This window comes from Taudactylus pleione, unplaced genomic scaffold (assembly GCF_031769625.1).
Source record: "Taudactylus pleione unplaced genomic scaffold, aTauple2 ptg001956l, whole genome shotgun sequence".
Classification (NCBI taxonomy): Eukaryota; Metazoa; Chordata; class Amphibia; order Anura; family Myobatrachidae; genus Taudactylus; species Taudactylus pleione.
Window position 1 is genome coordinate 5,592,881 of NW_028286352.1, and position 22,122 is coordinate 5,615,002.

Sequence of the window (22,122 nt, forward strand, 5' to 3'; positions counted from 1 at the left end):
CTCTGTCGGTCTCTTGTGTGAAAATGCAAAATATCCCAACTACAAGAGACAGACCTAAGGTGACACTCCAGCCCTTGAAATCATGTCATTGCAGGAAGCTTGCTTATTTATTCTAGCTAGACCACCCGTAGTGAACAAACACTATGCAGGAAGCTTATCTACACAAGCCAGTTGTCACCTGGCCACTTGCTTAATGCAATACTGTAAAGCCATTTCTGGAATATATTCTTTATAATACGTAAAGTAATGAAATAGGCTTTTAGTGAATCGCCGTAACCTATGGTAATGGTCACAGATGCATTCGCATGATGCTAATGGTATTATCGCCACATGTACTAAAATGTGAGTTTATCTAAAATGGCGCTTAGGCGGCCATTTCGCAAAATGGCGTCTTGCGGCCAGTCGCAAGATGGTGTCGCTGCGATTCAATTTTAAACTGAACTTGTCTCAGCCAATAATCCAGCTTCGACAACACACTCCATAGAGAGTATGCTATAACAATCAGGGATCTCTACCCTCTTTAATCTCCATGTTAATTTTGGAATGTTAGCACTGTAATTCTGTAAATATATATATATATATATATATGCTATGTTCTTTTATGTACTGTTCTGTACTTGTGCAAATTATGTATTACACTTATGTACAGTGCTGTGGAATACATGTGGCACCATATAAGTAAGAGGTAATAATAAATATTCTAGTGACTATAGAGTCATATTAAGAATGGATCATAAAATTGCTGAGGAGGATCTCTGCATATGGGTAAGACCAGTTGAAATATTGCCAATGACTGAGTAACCTCCTCTTATGGAACCACTGTATAACAGGTGCAGAAACGTGCCACATGATGTGTATATGAGACTCACACTGACCACACTCACTGAGCTCTCTATAGCCAAGCACTGTGGTAATGGAGATGCTAGGCATTGCCATAGAATTACCAGCTGTAGGTTGATATTCGGATCGGCATTCTGTGATATAGTTATATTACCCAAGATAAGGCAGTTACTCAGCATGTGATGTATTTTTCCACTTGAGAGGCTGTCTACTAGCAAGGAAGTCAAGTGCCTGTGACTGCCTGGGACATGGTGACTATAACTGTACACATCTATGCTGGCTACACTCATATAAAGAACCACAGTGACACCTTCTCACATTAACCTCTACACAATTATGTTTAGATTTGTACATACAGACTAATATTACATATAAGTATATCTGAGATATTATAGCAGATAGAGGCCAAAGGGCTAGTGCAACAGATAACTGGATTAAACTAAACCTTTGAAGGTTTCATTTATATATTGGTGCTAATTAGAACACTAGTTAGGTTGTACAGTAGGAAGTTACATGCAAGATTTTTCTACTTTATATTTGTTTTGAATGTCAGTAGTGTTATAGCTTTTCCTGTGATATATTGCTTAGTGTGCTTTTCTATAGGCATGAATTGCATTAATAACTTCTAATGTTACCTGGTAGAAATGTCACATTTACGGAGTAAATAATTAAAATCTAAAATATAATCATTTATCCCTTTCAATACTTACATTTATCAAGTTCACTTACTAATAAGGGCCACTGAATACAGTTATGATAGAAATAATTACACACACAGCTGTACAATTAATCATTTTTATTAAGTATACATTATACTGTCCTTACTCTTACTGCTACTCAGACATACACTGTAATCACAATCATAGTAAGTCTGGTATACAAATAACATTTCCTATTTTATAATTAGATTATATTTTTATAGAAAGTATGTTCTCTTTATGGTTCTCATGTGGCAGCCATATGTGAGAATGTAACAGGTTGGCTGCACCCCATAGAGAGAGGTTATTATACTGTGGGTGCTGTTCCAGCGATCTCAGGAGCTTTCCACCATTAGTGATCGTTCCTGCTACAATATCACATTTCCCTGGTGTATAATATGTCTCCGATATACTGTAATGAGAGCAGTGGCATATCTATAATGGGTGCAGTGTGTGCAGGGCACACGGGCCCCCAGGTCCAGGGGGGCCCCGCACCGTACACACTGCACCCATATTATTTTAGACTTACCTGCCCGTGGTCTCACGTCGGGTGTCTGCACTGCTCAGAACAGCGGAAAATGGCTGCCACTGCCATTTTTCCGGTTTTCTGCGCATCCACAGTAGACTCCAGGCACTAGAGTGTGAACGGAGTCTACTGCGCATGCTGATAACGCCAGAAAAGTGGCCGCTGTGGCCATTTCTGGCGTTCTGCGCACGCGCGGTAGACTCCGGGGACACTCTAGTGCCCGGAGTCTACTAAGGCTTTGGTGGCTGGCTAGCCACGTCAGTCAGCTACCGGCCACCGGGGAGAGAGGAGGGGGCCCCGCACGGGGAGTGCATATGGGCCCCATCCTCTCTTAAGACGCCCCTGAATGAGAGAGAAATAAACCAAATAGTTACACATATGTACATTGATGTAATTGCATCATTTTTAACAACCTTATATAAAACACATTATTATATATTCAACAGTTACCAAGTATGTGATGTTAGCATGTAGCATTATTTACTGATTTATAAGGTTACATATTCCAATAATAAGACCCAAATGTAAGAAGACAGTGGCTGTGATTTGCTGATCCTGGCATGATTCCAACAATAAAGATGCTAGATTTAACATGGCAATTAGTTAAAAACCCTAACCCAGGATATTTTTGCCTTTAAACTAATTGCCACTTTAAATCTAGTGGCTATTTTGTTGTAATCACACTGTCACATGCAATTCTAGGTATTACATTTGGGCCAATAAGAGTACAAGGGGGCAAGTGAGGGCTACTTGCTGGCTCCAGCACTCTCTCACCGGCTTGGGTAGGTATAGCGGAGGGCTTAGGATAAGAAATAAATTGCATGGCGGATATAAGCCAACATAGCAGTGATAAAAAAAAGCAATAAGGACAATGCTTACGGGAACTTTAAATATCAATACAGGTTGAGTCTTCCATATTAAAATATTCTGAAATACAGAATATTTTTAGCATGACTGAGAAAGTGAAACCTTTGCTTTCTCATGGTTCAATGTACTCAAACATTGTTTACAGTAAAGCACAAATTATTAAAAATATAGTATAAAATAACCTTCAGGTGCTGTTTATAAAGTGTAGATGAAATATAAATTTCATGTATGAACACACACTTTTCTTGATGCACAAAATTATCAAAAAACTTTGTATATAACGACCTTCAGGTTGTATGTATCAGGTGTATATAAAACATAAATGCATTCTGTGTTTAGATTTGGGTCCAAAGCCCAAGATATTTCATTATAGTATGCAAATATTCCAAAATAGTATGCAAATATTCCAAAATACAAAATATTCCGATATCCAAAATACCCCTGGTCCCAAGCATTTTGGATATGGGGAGACTCAACCTGTAAATGTATTAAAGCAGGTGAGTCCTTATACAGATATCAGGGTTATAAGTTTATTTGACGAGATTACATGTAAAGCCTGGTAGAGTATGAGGATGAAAGGCAGTTTGGTGAACTAAGAGTTTAAAAGTAGGTAAGGAGGAACCGAGCTCTATTAGAAGTAGGAAAGTAAATCAGACCCACAGCAACAGCACCACCTACTGCCCAGGTTTGAAATTACCTGCAACTAATGTACCTTGTCATCTTTATGTAATGTGTGCTTTATACTGGAGATACCTTAATATCCAAATCTAGTATTATACTATGATGTCCATTAATAAACAAAACAAAGTGTCAGTGTTTAACATTTGCTTTTCTTACATTTACCAAATTAATTTAATCTGTTTTTATACATTATATATACACACACACACACACACACACACACACACACACACACACACACACACACACACACACACACACACACACACACACACACACGGTCTGTTGAGGATGAAAACTTCCTGGACAATAAGGCTATACAGTATAATTTGTGTATTCCTTAATAGTTGGTGTGTTATACAGAATATCTCACAATAAACTGAAAGGTAAATGATAGGGGTACTAACATCAAGTTCTAATGGTAGGGATCACTCAAAGCAGCTTCACATAGTGTATCAGGATCTCAGCTTTCACCTGGCACTGACTATACTTAGTGAGGTAGGAAATGCAGTCATTAGTCTGTATGATCAGCATGCAGGTCCTTATTCCCCCAGACAGATTATGCGTGTTTGCCACAGTGTCACCTGCTAACACACATAGCTACATCACTCCAGTCCAGTGGGGGGAACTATGGGCACTATACTGTGTTCAGCATATTTTGTGGTTGCTGGGTATATTTACAGAATCTACTTTTTAATAGCATCATCACTATATCATAATGACACTTTAAATGATAATCGCCCTTACAAACCTTAATCCAACCCTGCTCAGGCGACATCTGGGTTCAGACTACCTGTGGTTACAACAAAGCTATATGATGTGTATAAATGAAAGTGACGTCATAAATCAGTATCAGTGAGGAGCAATACACCTAATTATAGCAAATAAATATCATAAAAGTTATATCACGTCCTATAGTATTGTTCTGTAGTGAATAGATGGGATTGTATTACTCACTGAAGGTGTAGTAAGCCTGGAAACCTTTTAGCTGAGCTTTGATATCACTGTGGAATATCACCACCATGGTATTCCCAGTGGAGGTTATGGGATTAAATCCGTCTTCACCACAGAATGGACCGTACACACGAGAGCCAAAATGGACCTCTTGGATGCTGTAAGAGGCATCCTCTGTAATACACAGAAATATTAATTATTATTAATGAAAGAGACATACAGAAAGCAGATATGGCAGAAATACCAAAGTCAGTTAGAATATTCCCCACAGGCATAATGTGTGAGCATATAAATCTGATAATAACATCATACATAGATATGTTTGTAAGTTTCATATCTGTACTGGCTCCCGCGCACGCAGGGGGGGTTTCTGAGTACTCAGAACCCCCCTAATGATCACATTTTTTTTTTTCAGAGACGGAGACAGCGCTCCGTCTCCGACCTCTGCTTTACAATGAGGCTCCCTGGACTGCAGACACTGGCCACTGAAGCAATCGGAGGCTAAAAAAGCCTCCAACTGCTTCAGAGGCCAGCGTTCCCAATTATACACCACGCAGGTGACGTCATGTCATCACCCGCGATGTGAGGAGCCTGCTGGATCTAGACAGATCCAGTCAGAGGCAGCGGTGCAGCGAGAGCCAGTGTGGTGAGGTAAGTACTTGGCACGGGGGCGGCATTGCATTACAGGTACTACTTTAGGGGGCCTTGCATATTGGGCACTGCATAACGGGAACTACTTTAGGGGGCCCTGCATAATGGGCACTATTTTAGGGGGCCCTGCATATGGGTAAAAACTACAGGGGGCATGGCATAAGGTGCACTGCATATGGGGCAAAAACTACTGGGGGCACTGCATAAGGGCCACAATACAATACACATAACTAAAAATGCGGGTGTATCTCATTATATATATATATATATATATATATGTGTGTGTGTGTATATACACACACACACACACACACACACACGTATATATATTTGGAAACCACCCCCCCCCCCCCCGTAAGTTCCTGCATTTGCCACTGACTGGTAATTCTTAAAGCAGAATATTTTTATTAACCAATCGGACAATTTGTGTGTTAGTGTCTTTTCAGGCCCCTGCAAATAAATCTATCTCCACAGCCATTATAGTCAGGAAACTATATCGTACAAACGGGACTTACATATTCCTAGTTACTGTACTGTCTCAAGTTGGCCACTTACCTCATATAACAGCCCCCGATCAACTCAGTATTGTCCTGGTCACTACATTTAGACAGGAGACTATCCCTCTTTCTATCTCTCTCTCTCTCTCTCTCTCTCTCTCTCTCTCTAAATAAAGCTTCCATAATATTACTGACACCACCACACATTATCTTAGGCTACAAAACTGTTCTTACCTGATATCCCTGAGGAGCTGTGATGTTGAAGGTACAATCCATGTTTGGACTGTATGCATATGGGTATCCAGGAGATGTAAAGATCTTCTCAAAGGCAAAGAAATTTCCTCCACATGGTACTTTAGGGAGATATGGCACAAAGCAGAGAACAAAGCAATTATTACACAAAATCCAGCAAAGGACCAGGCTATGTAATGTTCTAAGATAGGATGAATAAATTACAAAGCTTCCATAATACATACTTAGTTCTATATTAAATGTGTTTATAGTGTAGTTACTGATTAGAGACAGCCATTCATTAACAATGCTCTTTGTAAGTGTTTGTCTACTACTAAGTGCCTGTGGCTTTCTTATTATCATCATTATCAAAGTTTATATATAAGGCCCCACAAGTTCCACAGCACTGAACAGGCAAAGAAACAAAAAATGTAAAACAAATAAGTCAATGATACATAAGGATGATAGAAGTCACACTATGACTTAGAGTTTTAATCCTGAGATTTATTGAAGTGGTTGGTCATATTTTGGCCTGAGCTATCACACAATGCATGCTGTCCATTCAGCTTACAGCTGGGGGAGAGGTTTCAGGCCTCAATTAATAAGTTATGTGCACACTGACTGAGGCTTTTTTATTTTTAAGCTTCTCACCCTCCCTTTCTGCATTTTGGTTGCACTTTTTCTTTCTGTTTTTGCATTAATGTTGCTTTTATGGGTAGGGGGAGCAGAGCAGAAGATTTGTGGTGCATAGCTTACATGGGCTCAACTTAATTCCCATACCATGGGGCATTTTAAGCAATTATAATCATGCAACCCGTACTCTTAGAGATAGCACAGGGGATGGACAATATTTGAATGGATGGATGCCAGGAAAAATGTGAGACAAAAGGTTGAGAGGACCTTGCTTTAGAGGGAGCTGACAACAGGAGGCAGGAGAAGTTGGTAGGGCAGGGGCAGAATGAATAATTAATAGGAGATGCCTATTAAGCAATGAAAATTGGGCAAGAGCACGGTCAGGTGGTATAAGGATTTCCAAAAGAGGAAAGATAGGAGAAGTCTTTGATGCAGGAAGGGTATGTGAGTTGGTTATTCGGGATAGAAAAGGTATACAGCAGGTCTCAGGAAATATTGGGGTGGAAAAAAGGGATATATCTCAGGACAAGGTCAGATTTATGTGTAAGTTGAGCTAGTAAGGGAGTATACAGGCTAATTTTATATAGTTTATTATATTCATTCAAACACTGCCATATACAGTGGAAACAATATTTTATAAAATAGTATACAGTAAATTATGGTACTACATTATAGTAGCAGTAAAAGCAATCAAATGTCAATGGTTAATTAATTCATGTCAGTTCTTTTACTCTACTTTGAGATCCATTTTTTTTTCAAAGTAGACTCTCGGACAAGTTTTCAATTATAGTTTAATGATAGTTTTCTTCCTGTTTCTTCTCCTACTGTATGGGAAAAAGTTTCTGCATGAAGTACAATAGCAGCCTGACCTGTCTGATGCTGATGAGATCTAACAAAGATAATATGGTAACAAGTAGTTGTAGTAGTGTCTCTGCAGGACATGGTCACCATATGATTAAGCAGATAGTAAATGTTATCTTGGGAAATGTAGCTAATTAGTTTAGCTGTGAGCTACATGTTCTAGTTTATGGATACAATTATCCATGCCATGACTGCCATTCAGTGCAAGGAACCTGACAACATCTGTAGGATATAATTAGGATTAGACAGTGAAAAACTATAGCATTAAGCATTTCTATAACTGAATACAATACCTGAGCCATATGTAGCTTTGAAGCCAACCCCTGTAACGCTGCTGATACTGGCAAACTCCACCGGCATCTGGTTAGTTAAAGCAACGATTAGAGGGATCAGTCCGGTCCCACAAGTTTTGTCCAGCAATAGTGGAGATGTCTTACTGGAACCATCATATATCTTGATGTAGTCAGATGCACAGTAAGTGAGGACTGGACATCAAAGCCATTAAAATTCAAGGTAGCCTTAATGTAAGACATATCAGGGTGTCAGCAATAACTTATTTATTTAGTAATTTTATTTTGCAGATACGATCATATGTTACTTAATGTACACACTTTATGCCAAACTGGAGGATGTGATCACCTGAAAGATATGATCATTCTTATTTAGGATTATTTACTTGAGTATTGTAAAATCATAAATGGAGAATTACAACTTTGAATTGAGCAGAACAACCCATCATACTGTATGTCCCCACTGTATACAATCCCCCCCAACTACCACCACCCTTCTTTTCCGTTGGAAATGATACAATTCTTAGGAGGATAATCTGGAAAAATTTAGTTGTTTTATTGATTTATCATAAGAACAGAAAAATATCAGAGAATGACCTCTGAATACTTTTATGCTGGCGTTAGTACAATAATGCAAAAAAGAAGATAAAAAAAATTTACCCACAAGACTCTATTGGGGAGCACTCTTATAGTCTATATAAGTATTAATTATAAAACATAACTTTTAATATATCAAATAACTTAAAGTTAAAATCGACTTACAAAACAGATATAATAGAAAAAGGCGTGAAAAGTATATAGATAAGAGTGTGAGGGGCTCAACCCTCTGAGGGTGGCAAAATAAGAAAAGGATTAATGACATTTAACATATAGATGACAATCACAAATACAAATACTTACAATTCAGAAACAATGTAAAATACACCCAGGGAAAAAAAGAAAATATCTAATAAAAATCAATGTTACTGCTTTAATGTACAAAGGTGGAGAGACTGAATTAAATTCTCTCCAGTGATGTCAATCACTGTCATTTATTCACAACAAAAGGCACTTATTAAATACCATTAGAAGAAAGGAAAGAGAAAAAAGTCAGGGTGTGAGAATCCTGTATTACACAGTTCTGCTGCTTCCCATCATACCTATTGCATAGGGTGGGAAGTGAGAGACATGTGTTCCACAGTAACCCTTGGAAACAACAGCCAGTTACGTTTCCCTGTTACCGCTGTTCATCTCTACTGTTCAGTGTCTTGCACCGATGTGTATTGGACAGTGAAAGAGAAGTACTACTTGGCTATAGGCTGGAAATGAAAGGAGTGTGATAGATAAATCATAAATATAAATCTCCTACCTCTACCTGCCTCTACCAAATTTCAACTTGGTACCTCCAACAGCTTTTGGGTTGTAGACCCTTAAACACCCTGCCCCCCCTTCGGAATTCTAAAATGGAGAAATCTGTTTTTTTAGATGCAGCCTTTATATAAGGTCACAACTGTGCCCTTATAATATACACTGTTTATATATGTGTGTGTGTATATATATATATATATATATATATATATATATATAATAGGACATTGTTGTAGAAAGGTTATGCAACTTAGTACTTTTTTTATGTGTGTTCAAATATACTATCCATCTAATATATGCCTTAATAGTTAGTTTTTTTCTACAGTTTCCACTATTTGTTGCCATTTTTTCTCTGCACGCCAATTTGATTTTCAGAACAAGAATTAGCCAATTTCCAGGTGAGCCCCCCCCCCCCCCAAGCCTTTAGGACCTATGGAAATTGCACCCTGGGCACCTACTATAATTAATATTTTACATATGGAGAGGTGGAAAACCGTAATATAAACTGTAACTGGCTCTAAAATTGAATACAATACCTGAGCCATATGTTGCTTTGAAGCCAACTCCTGTGAAATTGCTGTCACTGAAAACTCAACTAGCATGTGTCTAGTGGAAGCAATTAGGTGAGGACTGCACATACAAATGATTAAACTGCAGTTTTCTAAATATAAAACACTTATATAAGGCAGTCAGCAATAAAAATGAACTTACACAATTAAGTAAGGAATGCAAACAAAATTAAAAATGAACACAACAATGTTTGTGGCTTTTTTGCCTTAAAATATTAATGAATTGCTAATGGAAGACAGATATTTTATGGCACTTTTAATGCTGCCCATAGTATGAAAGTAACAAGATGTGCCCTAGCCATGAATACATTTTTATTACTCCAGGTACAAATAGTATTAACTAAAATGAATTCATACATAAGGTTGCGTTCAATAGAATTCTACATTAATCCTCACCCTTAATATACACCTAAATTAATTTCCCCAATCAATAAATAAGGGTTACCATCCTAATAAAAACTGCAAACTGATGCATTTTTTTGGTATCTGTTTTTATTAAAAAAAAACGGGACACTGATTTTCAAGTTGACTTTTTAAAATATTATTTTTTTCAGCCTTTTAGTCACATAATTATTAGTAAATTATGCTATTTTCTACCCACAATAAAATAATGCCATAATTCACTGTTTGGTAAATCTCCCCCTTCATTTCAGAAATACAAATGTGACTTAATATACATACTTCATGCCAAACTAGTCTTTATAACATAGAGTATGCGATCACCTACAGGACATAGCCACTTGGTTATTGTGCAAATGTAAAATGGAGCATTGCACCTTAGCGTTAAGTAGCAGCAAACCGCGTATATGACACCATTTCCTACAATGTCCCATGTCTCTCTTATACCCCTTTTACAACAGAGCAAAAACTTGGGTTTTTGCCGGGTCTACCCAGGTCGCAGTTCGGTGTAAAAGGGTCCCTGAAAAATAACCAGGGTCAAGTGACCCGGCAATCCAACCCAGGTAACTACCAGGGTCGGACCCAGAATGGACCTGGGTAATGGTGCAGTGTAAACGGTGCAAACTGGGTTATTCGACCTGGGTCATGTCTAAAATTAGCTGATTGGTGGTTGTGGAGCAGTCACCTCCCACTTTTCATGACCTCACAAGTTTAGCAGGGCCGACCCAGGTTCAGTGTGGACGGGACTGACCTGAGAATAACCCAGATCGATGGTGCTGTGTAAATGGTGTCTGACCTCAGTTGGAACCATGTATGAAACCATGTATAACATTAGGCCAACAATTTATTTGTAATATTGTTTCACCAGTTGTATTTGAGATTGTTGTATTAATATATAATCACTTGACCTTCAACTTCATAACATGGTTAAAGTATTAAGAATGTAAGTAAAGTAAAAAAAAAAAGGTCAAGGAAGTTGCTTTTTGTAACATATGCATCAGCTTCTATGTGTGCATTGTGCTATATTATTACACAGAAAGAAATACTGGCTGAGGATTGTACCTTGTGTAGCCCTATCTTGACACATCAATATTCAATTGATTGAATTGAAAATTGATCAATATATAATTCTGTTGTATTTAGTGACTGAATGTGACTGAACTGATTTTAGATATGTGCTGTGCTGGCACCAATAAACTTGAAAATATGTTTATACATGTAACCTGTGGCACTGTCATTACTGTACCTGTCCATATGGGGTTCTGATCAACCAAACACAGCTGGCATTATTGGAATAGTTGGAGGGGTAGTTTGCCGAGTTCAAAGTTCCACTCTCTTCATTAAGAAAAGTAGCACAAACATCTATGAAGAAAGACACAAAAGACAAGTGGAAGTAGATGAGGTGAAATAAATGTACTTATTCCATCATTGGGATGCACTCTACAGTACATGCAACTGATATAATCTGCAGTATCTTCTCATAGTATTTATATATTTGTCAATACTTACTGCACTGGTATAGCTTGTTAATTTTAGCAACATCCAGTTTACTCAATCCATTCCTTTGGCCAATGGGCACAGTTGGGTCAGGCCTGGGTACAATGGTTGGTTGGTTTGAAGTGTTAGAGAATGCATACCTGCCACATAGACAAGAGACATTACACTATCAATGAATCATTAGCGTAATTCGGAATGATACATCATAAAAAGGGACATTTGAACATCAACATGTTATGACTCAACCAGCAGCATTTATTATATTACACTGTGCCCAGCAACTTTCTTGTCATAATGCATTACTGAGACATAGTCATATGGCAGACCCAGGTTGTTAGTGTTCTTTAGGATAAAATTTACCACATTTTCTGTAATAAAAAATTCTCTAATTACTATAAATTACATTTCAATGGAAACACCACCAAACCTTAATAGAAAAAATATTTTTGTAATTGCCTTGTGCGTTGTACAGTACCTGGTGAGATATACTGGAACATGATGTTGACATAGTCATCACAGTCACTTCTTGTATGTTCATGGTAAAATCCCAGGACGTGATCTAGTTCATGTTGTATAATCCCTCTGGACATGTAGCCATAACGAGCTAATCCAACCATCTGAGATCTACCTACTTGTCTGATAGATGAGGTACAGCTGGAAGCAATGAGATGTCTTTGAGAGTTTGATATTGACATATTACTGTACAGTAGGATGTGAGTGTGTGTTTACTATTCACAATATAGATTAATATAATTTGATTTGTTTTGCTGAAAAATTTCAGCAATTTAGGATTCGATTTAATAAAGGGTGGGCTTGGTGGCATTTTCAACCTGCTGCCCAACGCCGGGAGATTTCTCTTTCAAACCACCATGTTTATTAAACAGCAGTTTGCTTGTTGCTCTTAAACCTGCTGGTGATTAGCAGCAGGTTTTAAATGTCCAAACTTCCAGAAAAACCAACTACAAAACTGCTGCATATATTTTGTCGATCAGAAGGTTAGGACTCAATACACTTTTAATGAAGTCTATCATGAATTGATGGAGGAAAATTACACTAATGCTCATGTTTGGTAGGGTTTGGGATGGCAATTATTGTGTCTCTCCTATTTGAAATTTAGACTGCACTGAAGTCCTACCTCTAGAGCCACCACTGGTTAGGCGTCCTCACCTTCTAATAAGCCTCATACTTTAGCTCAGAAACCATATTGTTTGAGCTACAGTATCTCACCAGTCATAAATATTTTTAGCGTTGGGAATGAAATCCCTGCTGGTCAGAATACTGATACCGATAGTGGCATCCCAACAGCCAGAATCCCAACACCCATAGAGAAGAGTGGTAAGTACTTTTCTATCCCCTACCATAACCCTAACCCTACCTCCCAGTGCCTAACCCTAATCTCTCCACCAGTGCCTAAACCTAACCTCCCCCTCCCCGCACCCTAATCGTAACACTCCCTCCCTGGTGCCTATCTCTAACCCTTCCCCTAACACCCGGATACTTACCCTCTGGATGCTGATGGTCAGGATACTGGTGCCAGGATCCCGACGTGTCAGGATTTCAGCACCGGTGTTCAGACCATCGGCATCCCACACGCCGGGATGCAGACTACATCCCCTATTTCAATTACAGGTTATTTTGGTGGTTTCAAAACAGCTGGAAAACTGGCTATTTTAACAAAACACACTTTAGTAAATCTACCCCCCAGGTGTGCAAACCTACACAAAACCTCTGAACATTCTAAAAACTAGAAATTTTCAAATCTAATAATTTTTCATCTGTCACTAAACACTCCTCTATGACACAGAGATATCCTACCCATGTGAAGAGGCAATTTAGATGTAATCCTTCTCTTTTGTCCAAGGTGTAAACCTCACGCAAGTGAAGGACTCAAATTCTTGCATAGAAGTCGTTAAGAGATTTAATTAATTGTCACCTGTGAAAATTGCATGTTCATTTTACTATAATATAAGTATTAAGGTCCTTGATTACTTTAATGTAAGGAAGAGAGAACTAACTATAATTAGAGAAATAGGTGTATGGCACAGGGATAGTCCCATCCATAGATTTAGGCCACAGGCATTGTGTGCAGCTGATGGCACTGCGACCAGTATGTATTAATATATCGCCTTCCTTTAATGGTATCTTAATGCCTACATTAATCAGAAAAGGAGGGAAACATCCCTAGGTTTGTGTACTGTGAGTTATATCCTTGTCAAGTTATTATTTTAATTCAACGTTGTCATTATTTTCTATTAATTCAAAAAAATTGCTTTAGGGCAATAACTCAATATTAGTAATACTAATCATAGTGTGGATGCAGCTTCCAGAGCAGGAGTTCTCAACTCCAGTCCTCAAGTACCACCAACAGGTCATGTTTCTTTAATCATGCATAGGTGAATTAATTTATTTTACGGGGAGAGCAGTTATCCTGCCTGCATCCACCAACAGAAATCCTGCTTAAAAAACATGAGGGGTGAGCTTGAAAACCACTGTTCCAGAGGATGGACATTCTAAGCAGACTGTAAGTAACAGCTAAGTCCCAATATGATACTTAATGTATATGATTCTTCACCAAGTCCATAGTGATTAAATTGAATTAATATACATCAGAATTCCTCCATTTTATATGCCTTAGCACAGTGGTGGTGAACCCTGGCACTCCAGCTGCTGAGGGACTACATATCCTAGCATGCAATCCCAAAATTTTGCTATTAGGGAATGCTAAAACTGTGGCAGTGCATGCAGGGATATGTAGTCCCATAGCAGCTGGAGTGCCAGGGTTCGCCACCACTGCCTTAGCACTTCACTTGAATTACCATGTTTGTATTACAATTAGGGGCATGCACTGGCCACTTTTCGTGTTTTGGTTTTGGATCTGGATCTTTCTTCGTGTTTTGGATCTGGATTGGTATTTGCCAAACCACCCTTCCGTGTTTTGGGTTCTGGGTTTTGTGTTTTGGATCTGTATTTTTTTTTTAAAAAGCATAAAAACAGCTAAAATCACAGAATGTGTGGGTTTTTCTGCTCCTATGCTATTATTAACCTCAATAACATTAATTTCTACTCATTTCCAGTCTATTCTGAACACCTCACAACTAACAATATTGTTTTTAGTCCAAAAAGTTGCAACGAGGTAACTGGTTGACTATGCTAAGCGACACGAGTGGGCGGCACAAACACGTGGCCCATCTAGGAGTGACACTGCAGTGGCAGACAGGATAGCAGTTTGAAAAACTAGGACCTAAACAGTACATAATGCAAAGAACAAAAAGAGGTGCAAGATGGAATTGTCCTTGGGCCCTCCCATCCACCCTTATGTTGAATAAACAGGACATGCACACTTTAACAAACCAATCATTTCAGCGCCAGGGTCTGCCACACGACTGTGGCTGAAATGATTGGTTCATTTGGGACCCCACAAAACAAGCTGGCAATTAATCTGTCCCTGCACAAACTGGCACTACGGAGGCAAGATGTTGTCCTCATCCTCCTCATCCACCGATTCCTCACCCTCTTCAGTGTTGTGTACATCCTCACAGAGTATTAATTTGTCCCCGCTGGAATCCACCACCACAGGTCCCTATGTACATTCTGGAGGCTGGTCTCCCTGGAAGAGTTGATAATTCATTTTTATGAACATCATCTTCTCCACATTTTGTGGAAGAGACCTCCTACGCTTTTCGCTGACAAGGTTCCCGGCTGCACTAAACACTCTTTCGGAGTGCACACTGGAGGGGGGGGGGCAACTCAGGTAAAATAGAGCCAGTTTGTACAGGGGCCTCCAAATTGCCTCTTTTTCCTGCCAGTACAGGTACAGACTGTCTGATATGCCTACTTGGATGCTGTCACCAATGAAATCCTCCACCATTCTATCAATGGTGACAGTATCATATGCAGTGACAGTAGACATGTCAGAAATTGTTGCCAGGTACTTTAGTCTGGTCCTTGGTCCTGCCTGCCCTGCATCACCACCAGCAGGTTGCTTAGGATACCTAAGTTGTTTCCTGGTAGCCCCAGTTGCGGGAGAAAATGAAGAAAGAGCTGTTGACGTGTCACGTTCCGCTTCAGCTGACAGTGTTTTCACCAGCAGGTCTTCGCACCTCTGCAGGCTTGTGTAGGCCGGAAAGAGAAACACCACATAGGCTTTAAACCTAGGATCAAGCACGGTGGCCAAAATGTAGTGGTCTGATTTCAACAGATTGACCACCCTGGAATCCTGGCAAAGCGAATGAAGGGCTTCATCCACAAGTCCCACATGCCGAGCGGAATTGCTCCATCTTAGCTCCTCCTTCACTTTCTCCAGCTGCTTCTGCAAAAGCCCGATGAGGGGAATGACCTGACTCAAGCTGGCAGTGTCTGAACTGACTTCACATTTGGCAAGTTTGAAGGGCTGGAGAACCTTGCACAACACGGAAATCATTCTCTACTGCGCTTGAGTCAGGTGCATACCCCCTCCTTTGCCTATGTCATAGGTGGATGTATAGGCTTGAATGGCCTTTTGCTGCTCCTCCATCCTCTGAAGCATATAGAGGGTTGAGTTCCACTGTGTCACAACCTCTTGCTTCAGGTGATGGTGGGGCAGGTTCAAAAGTGTTTGCTGGTGTCTTCGGCACGCAGTCAATGAATGGTGAAAGTGTCCAGAAATTTTTCGGGCCACTCAAAGCATCTCCTGCATGCCCCTGTCGTTTTTCAGAAAATTCTGCACCACCAAATTTATTGTGTGAGCAAAACATGGGACATGCTGGAATTTGCCCAGATGTACTGCCCGCACAATATTGGTGGCATTGTCAGATATCACAAATCCCCAGGAGAGTCTAACCACTGGGTGATGATTTCCCTCCCAGTTTCTCTAAGAGGTTGTCGGCGGTGTGCCTCTTACTGAAACCGTTGATACACAGTGTAGCCTGCCTTGGAATGAGCTGGCGTTTCTGAGATGCTGCTACCGGTGACGCTGCTGTTGTTGCTGCGTAAGGTGATACATCTACCCAGTGGGCTGTCAGTTATATAGTCCTTAGTGTGCCCTGTTCTACTTGTCCACATGTCCATGGTTGAGTGGACATTGGGTACAACCACATTTTTTAGGACACTAAGGTCACTTTTTCTGACGTTTCTGTACAGTCTCGGTATCACCAGCCTAGTGAAGTGGAATCTAGACGGGATTTGGAACCGGGGACACACTACCTCCATCATTTGCCTAAATCCCACTGCACTAATGGCGGATACCGGATGCACGTCTAACACCAGCATAGCAGTCAAGGCCTCAGTTATCCATTTTTCTTCAGGATGACTGCTGTCGTGCTTCATCCTCCTCGCTAAGGACTGTTGGAGGGTCAATTGTTTAGTAAAAGTAGTGGTGTTCCTACTTCCTCTCTGGGATGATGAACGACTCCCAGCAGCAACAACAGCAGCAATGGCAGTAGGCATAGCAATGCAGGATCCTCTAGAGGTATCCCGGATAGGAGAGTCAGTCATGCCAGTGACATGGCCTGCAGGACTACTTATGATCCTGACTTATGAGGAAATTGACAAGGAGGGAGTTGACGGTGTGGTTTGCAGGTGCTTGGATACTCAGGACAAAGGGATTTAGATCCCTGGACTGCTTACGGTCTTAGCCAAAGTTTTTGAAATTGACAGTAACTTTTTATGAATGCACTGAAGGTGACGTATAAGGGAGGATGCTTCCTCTACTGATTTCATCTTTACATATGGTACATATGGCAAGACAGTTGTCTGGATTTGGATAGAAATATTGCCAGACCTCAGAGGTGGAATGTTTTGTCTTCTGCCCAAGCATGACCGAGATGGGCTTTTTCATCCCACGGACAACAATTGTATCCCCGGAGCCTGATTTAAACAAACCACATCACCATCAGAATCCTCCTCGCCAACTTCCTCCTCAGCGCCAGCTACACCAGTATCCTCATCCTGTTGTACTTCAACAGTGACATCTTCAATTTGCATATCAGCAAGTGGACTGTGGGTGCTCCTTCCAGCACTTGCAGAGAGCCACCTCTTGCCATCCAGTGCTGGGAAGGTCAGGCATTGCAACCGCCACCACACTTGGACTCTCCTTGGGGATTTGTGATATCTTCTTAGAATGCACAGTTCTTCGCTGTGCTTTTGCCAACTTAACTCGTTTGATTTTTGTAGCTGGAGGAGGGCTTCCATCTTCATATGAAGCTGAACCACTAGTCATGAACATAGGGGAAGACCATAGCCGTTCCTTGCCACTCCGTGTCATAAATGGCATATTGGCAAGTTTACGTTTCTCCTCAGATGATTTAAATGGTTTTTTTAAGGCCATTTTCCTGAACTTTGTCATTTGGGAATTTTTACGCCCTCTAATATGACTTTGGGCATCGACCTTGGCAGACGACGTTGATGGCATTTTGTCATCTATGTCATGACTAGTGGCAGCAGTTTTAGCACTAGGAGGAAGTGGTTCTTGATCTTTATCTTTTATTTTATTTTTATCGGATAAAGTTTGGTCCTCCATTTATGTTATATTGATATATTCGTGCTCCTTTGATGATGCACGTGCGGCTACTGCACATACATTTCGCACACAAACACAGAAGAAAAAGAAGAATTGTTTATTTTTTGTGGAGCGCAATTTGGGAGCTACACCACCCTTTAACAGACTTATGACACAGGCGCACGCTTGGCGCTGCTCCTTTGTTGATGGACATGTGGCTAAAGCGCACACAATTCACAACACAGAAAATAATAATTTTTTATTTTGTTTGGAGTGCACTTTGGGGGTTACACCACCCTTTAACAGATGAGCCAGCCAGCCCTTTACTTATGACACATGCGCACGTTTGGCGCTACAGTACTTTGTTGATGAACGTGCGGCTACTGCGCACACAATTCACAAACACAGAAAAAAAAAATTTTTTTTTTGGAGTGCACTTTGGGGGTTACAGCACCTTTAATGGACAAGCCAGCCGGCCTTTGATTTGTGATACAGGCACATACTTGGCGCTACTTTGTTGATGCACGGGCGGCTACTGCGCACACAATTCACAAACACAGAAAAAAAAATATTTTTTTTTGGAGTGCACTTTGGGGGAGAACCCCTGATGGACAGATCACTCCCTGGACAACACTACAGCACCCCTTTAGGACTACAGAATTTATGGGACACTGCACAACACAGTCCAGACAGCCCCTATAGACTTTGGAGTGGACAAAGCCCCTATGGACAACTGACAGCAGCACAACACAGCCCAGCCAGCCTCTATGGACAACAGCAGCACAACACAGCCCAGTTAGGCCATAATAATTGAGTGGACACAGCCTCTTTGGACAACAGCAGCACAACAAAGGCCAGCCAGCCCTAGCTCCCACCCTCCCGAAGTGGGGACCTTTTAAAGAATCCAAAAGCCGCGGGACCTGGAAGGCGGGATGATGCCCTTTTGCCTCGATTTCAGTTCCGAGTCAGGTGGGAAAACCCAAGCTGGACTCGGTTTCCGACTCGGATCGGGTGGGCTCATCCCTAATTTCAATAAGTGTTATTGTTATGCATATAAAACTTCATTGTTATATGTATTATTTTTTGTAGAGATATCATAGGTTACTAGTATATATTTTTTCATACATGGATCTGATTATTGCTCAGAAATTGTGTGATCAAAGACAGGAAGGTCCACTTAAGTTCCTAATAGACACTGGCTCAAATAATTTAATATGTTCACAGCTGGCTATAAATTAATATGTTCCCTTCTTTATAAAGTACATAATTTTCTCTATTTAGGCATAAAATGCATTTAACATAATTTTATTGGTAATGCGAAGTGTTGGCATTCACCTATACCAGTGTTGGCTAACCTTGACACTCCAGTTGTTGTGGAACTATATATCCCAGCATGCCCTGCCACAGTTTTAGTATGCCCTATTAGCAAAACTGTAGCAGTGCATGCTGGGTTATACAGTTCCATAACAGCTGGAGTGTCAAGGTTAGCCAACACTGACCTATACATACAAATTGCAAATATATATTTCATATATATATATATATATATATATATATATATATATATATAATTTTGTGTGTGTTTATACTGTGTGTGTATATACTGTGTGTGCGTGTATATATATATATATATATATATATATATATAAAAAAAATCTAAAATATATATATATTTTTCCAGTGTAGATTATAAACATAGCACCATGTTTTTTTTAGGAAAAGGAAGCCCTACTAACATCATTGCAGGTATATTTTAAAACTTGCACAAAACTGTACTGGATGACCAGACTAGACCAGTGAGACACTTGCCTGGCCATAGCAGCTTTAGCAGTTTAGTTGAGTACCAATACACTTTTATCCACAGTACAGATATGTTTTTAATAGAAAATAAATACTGCATAAAATTCTAATGAAAAATAAAACAAATTCCATACATTCCCATTGAGGTTTATGCTAATGAGTTGAAACTCAAATTGACACTGAATTTAGCTCACCTTTGAATGTAAATCAACATTAGAATAGAGACATCCACAACCAAAACAGAAGCACAAGCCAGCATTTCCATAAACCAACACCAATGTAACATTGGTTTTATAAACAATGAAAACAATTTATGGATCCTTCACCTCCTAGATGTCTAACTTTAAAATATTCACTGCTGAATATAGTTTAAATTGAGCTATTTGGCCTCAGCATAAGCAATCATGTGTTACTGTCCTTGTCCAGTAAAATATTATGGTCCTAATAAGTGACACACATAAATATTATTGACAGGAGGGCATTTATGTACATTTTGACAAAAGAGATTAAAAGGGGAACAGTCTATTGCATAATGAGGTCTGCACTTAGATAGATTATATCTTTCATGTGCTTTAGGTAAATCCTTTAATAAGTACCTGTACTATAAATTTATTTTCCTCAGTGGCCAGAGACCAAGGACTCCTCCTTGTGTATTATATTAGAAATTGTCCCTGTGAAATGGCACATACAACAAGTGAGTAGTTGGACCCATGCTAAATAAAATAATTAAAACTGCTTTTTCTGAACCAGAAAAGGACATGCCCGTCATGGTCTGCAATTCCTCAATACTTAAGAAGAACGAGGTCATAGATGGGAATGTCCTCTGTTTGTTTTAGAAAATCAGTTTTATATATTTCATTTGGTATGGGGCCAATTAGTCTCCTGTTGTATGTGACATGTCACAGTTGTGATTTCTGATATATTATACTAGGAGGCACCCTTGTGTTCTTTTTTGTTACAGAACTAACTTGGATCATGTGTGGAATCTTTTAATGAGGATTACTGATGTTTTACACAACCACCCTAGACACAATTTTTTGGATATATAAAATTACTTAAACTCTATATCCATTTTGATTGGTATTTCTATTGACCTATTTATATCATCTAACCAAAACATCTTGTACATACTAAGTTAAAATATGTACTTTATAAAGTCAAAAAGAGAACAGTGAATTTAAGGGATAAGTAATGCATACAAAAGATTGATCCAGAGAAAGGAAGGAGGAACCTGGTTGATGAAATAGCAGGAAAACTAAATTTAAGCGAGAGAAGCTGGGAGAACAAAATATCAGGAGAGATGAATTGAGGAGAAAATTACTGTGTATTGAAATTTAAAATAAATAAACTTACCAAACTCATTCATGTCAGGTCTGGAATGCTGAAAATTAAATTATATAAAATATATATCCATTTATAAAATTCACTGGTAAAACAACTACAGGGGTTCCCAACCACGGTTCTCAAGGCACACTAACAGTCCAGGTTTTAGGGTAGCCATACTTGAGCACAGGTGACTTAATTAGTGCCTCAGTTATTTTGATTAAACCATCCGTGGTTTGAGGACCGAGGTTGGGAATCACTGCTCTACTAGGTTTGTTTACTTTATTCGTATAATCTGTATCTGTTAGTAGCATGGTGATTGATTGTTTATTTTGTATGTAAAGACTGTTGAGACTGATACTCAATAAGCCGTGGTGTTTGCCCTGCTGCTAATTGCCTGTTTAGACCTATTCAATTAGGTCCTGTATCACCCGCACATTAAGCAATGAGGGTGCACTATACCTCACAGGTTCAGGAGCTGAGAGGAATAATCTGCAATAAATTGCACCCTCTTGGATATGGGAAAACAGAGAGGGGTATATTTACTAAAGTGCGGGATTTTAGAAATGTAGATGTTGCCCATAGCAACCAATAACATTCCAGCTATTATCTTTTAGAAGGGTTAAAAAGATGTTAAGTAGAATCTGATTCATTGCAATGGGCAACATCTCCACTTCTTAAAACCTGCACTTTAGTAAATATACCCTATAGAGTTTAACACACTGGGAAAATAGCAAATGGTTAATTAGCTATGGGCGTGGAACCTGGAGCTTTATCCTGTGAGGTAAACTCTGCGCCTAGTTGGATATGCCCCTTAGAGGTATTCTGGAGGGAATGAGGTGAACATAGGTTTTCAGCATGACCTAATATAGAACTGGAGTGTGGGATGTTCTGGATTATTATGGAGATCATATAAAATGTAGAACTGTACAAGTTAAATAATTTAATTTGTTATAAATACAGCCTTCATATGCTTAGCATGA

At 39.5% G+C, this 22,122-nt stretch overlaps 1 pseudogene; it reads right to left on the reverse strand.

The window, feature by feature from the left end:
- The window catches only part of LOC148436136 (embryonic protein UVS.2-like), a 42,813-nt pseudogene that overhangs the window by 16,348 nt on the left and 4,343 nt on the right, over positions 1 to 22,122 (reverse strand).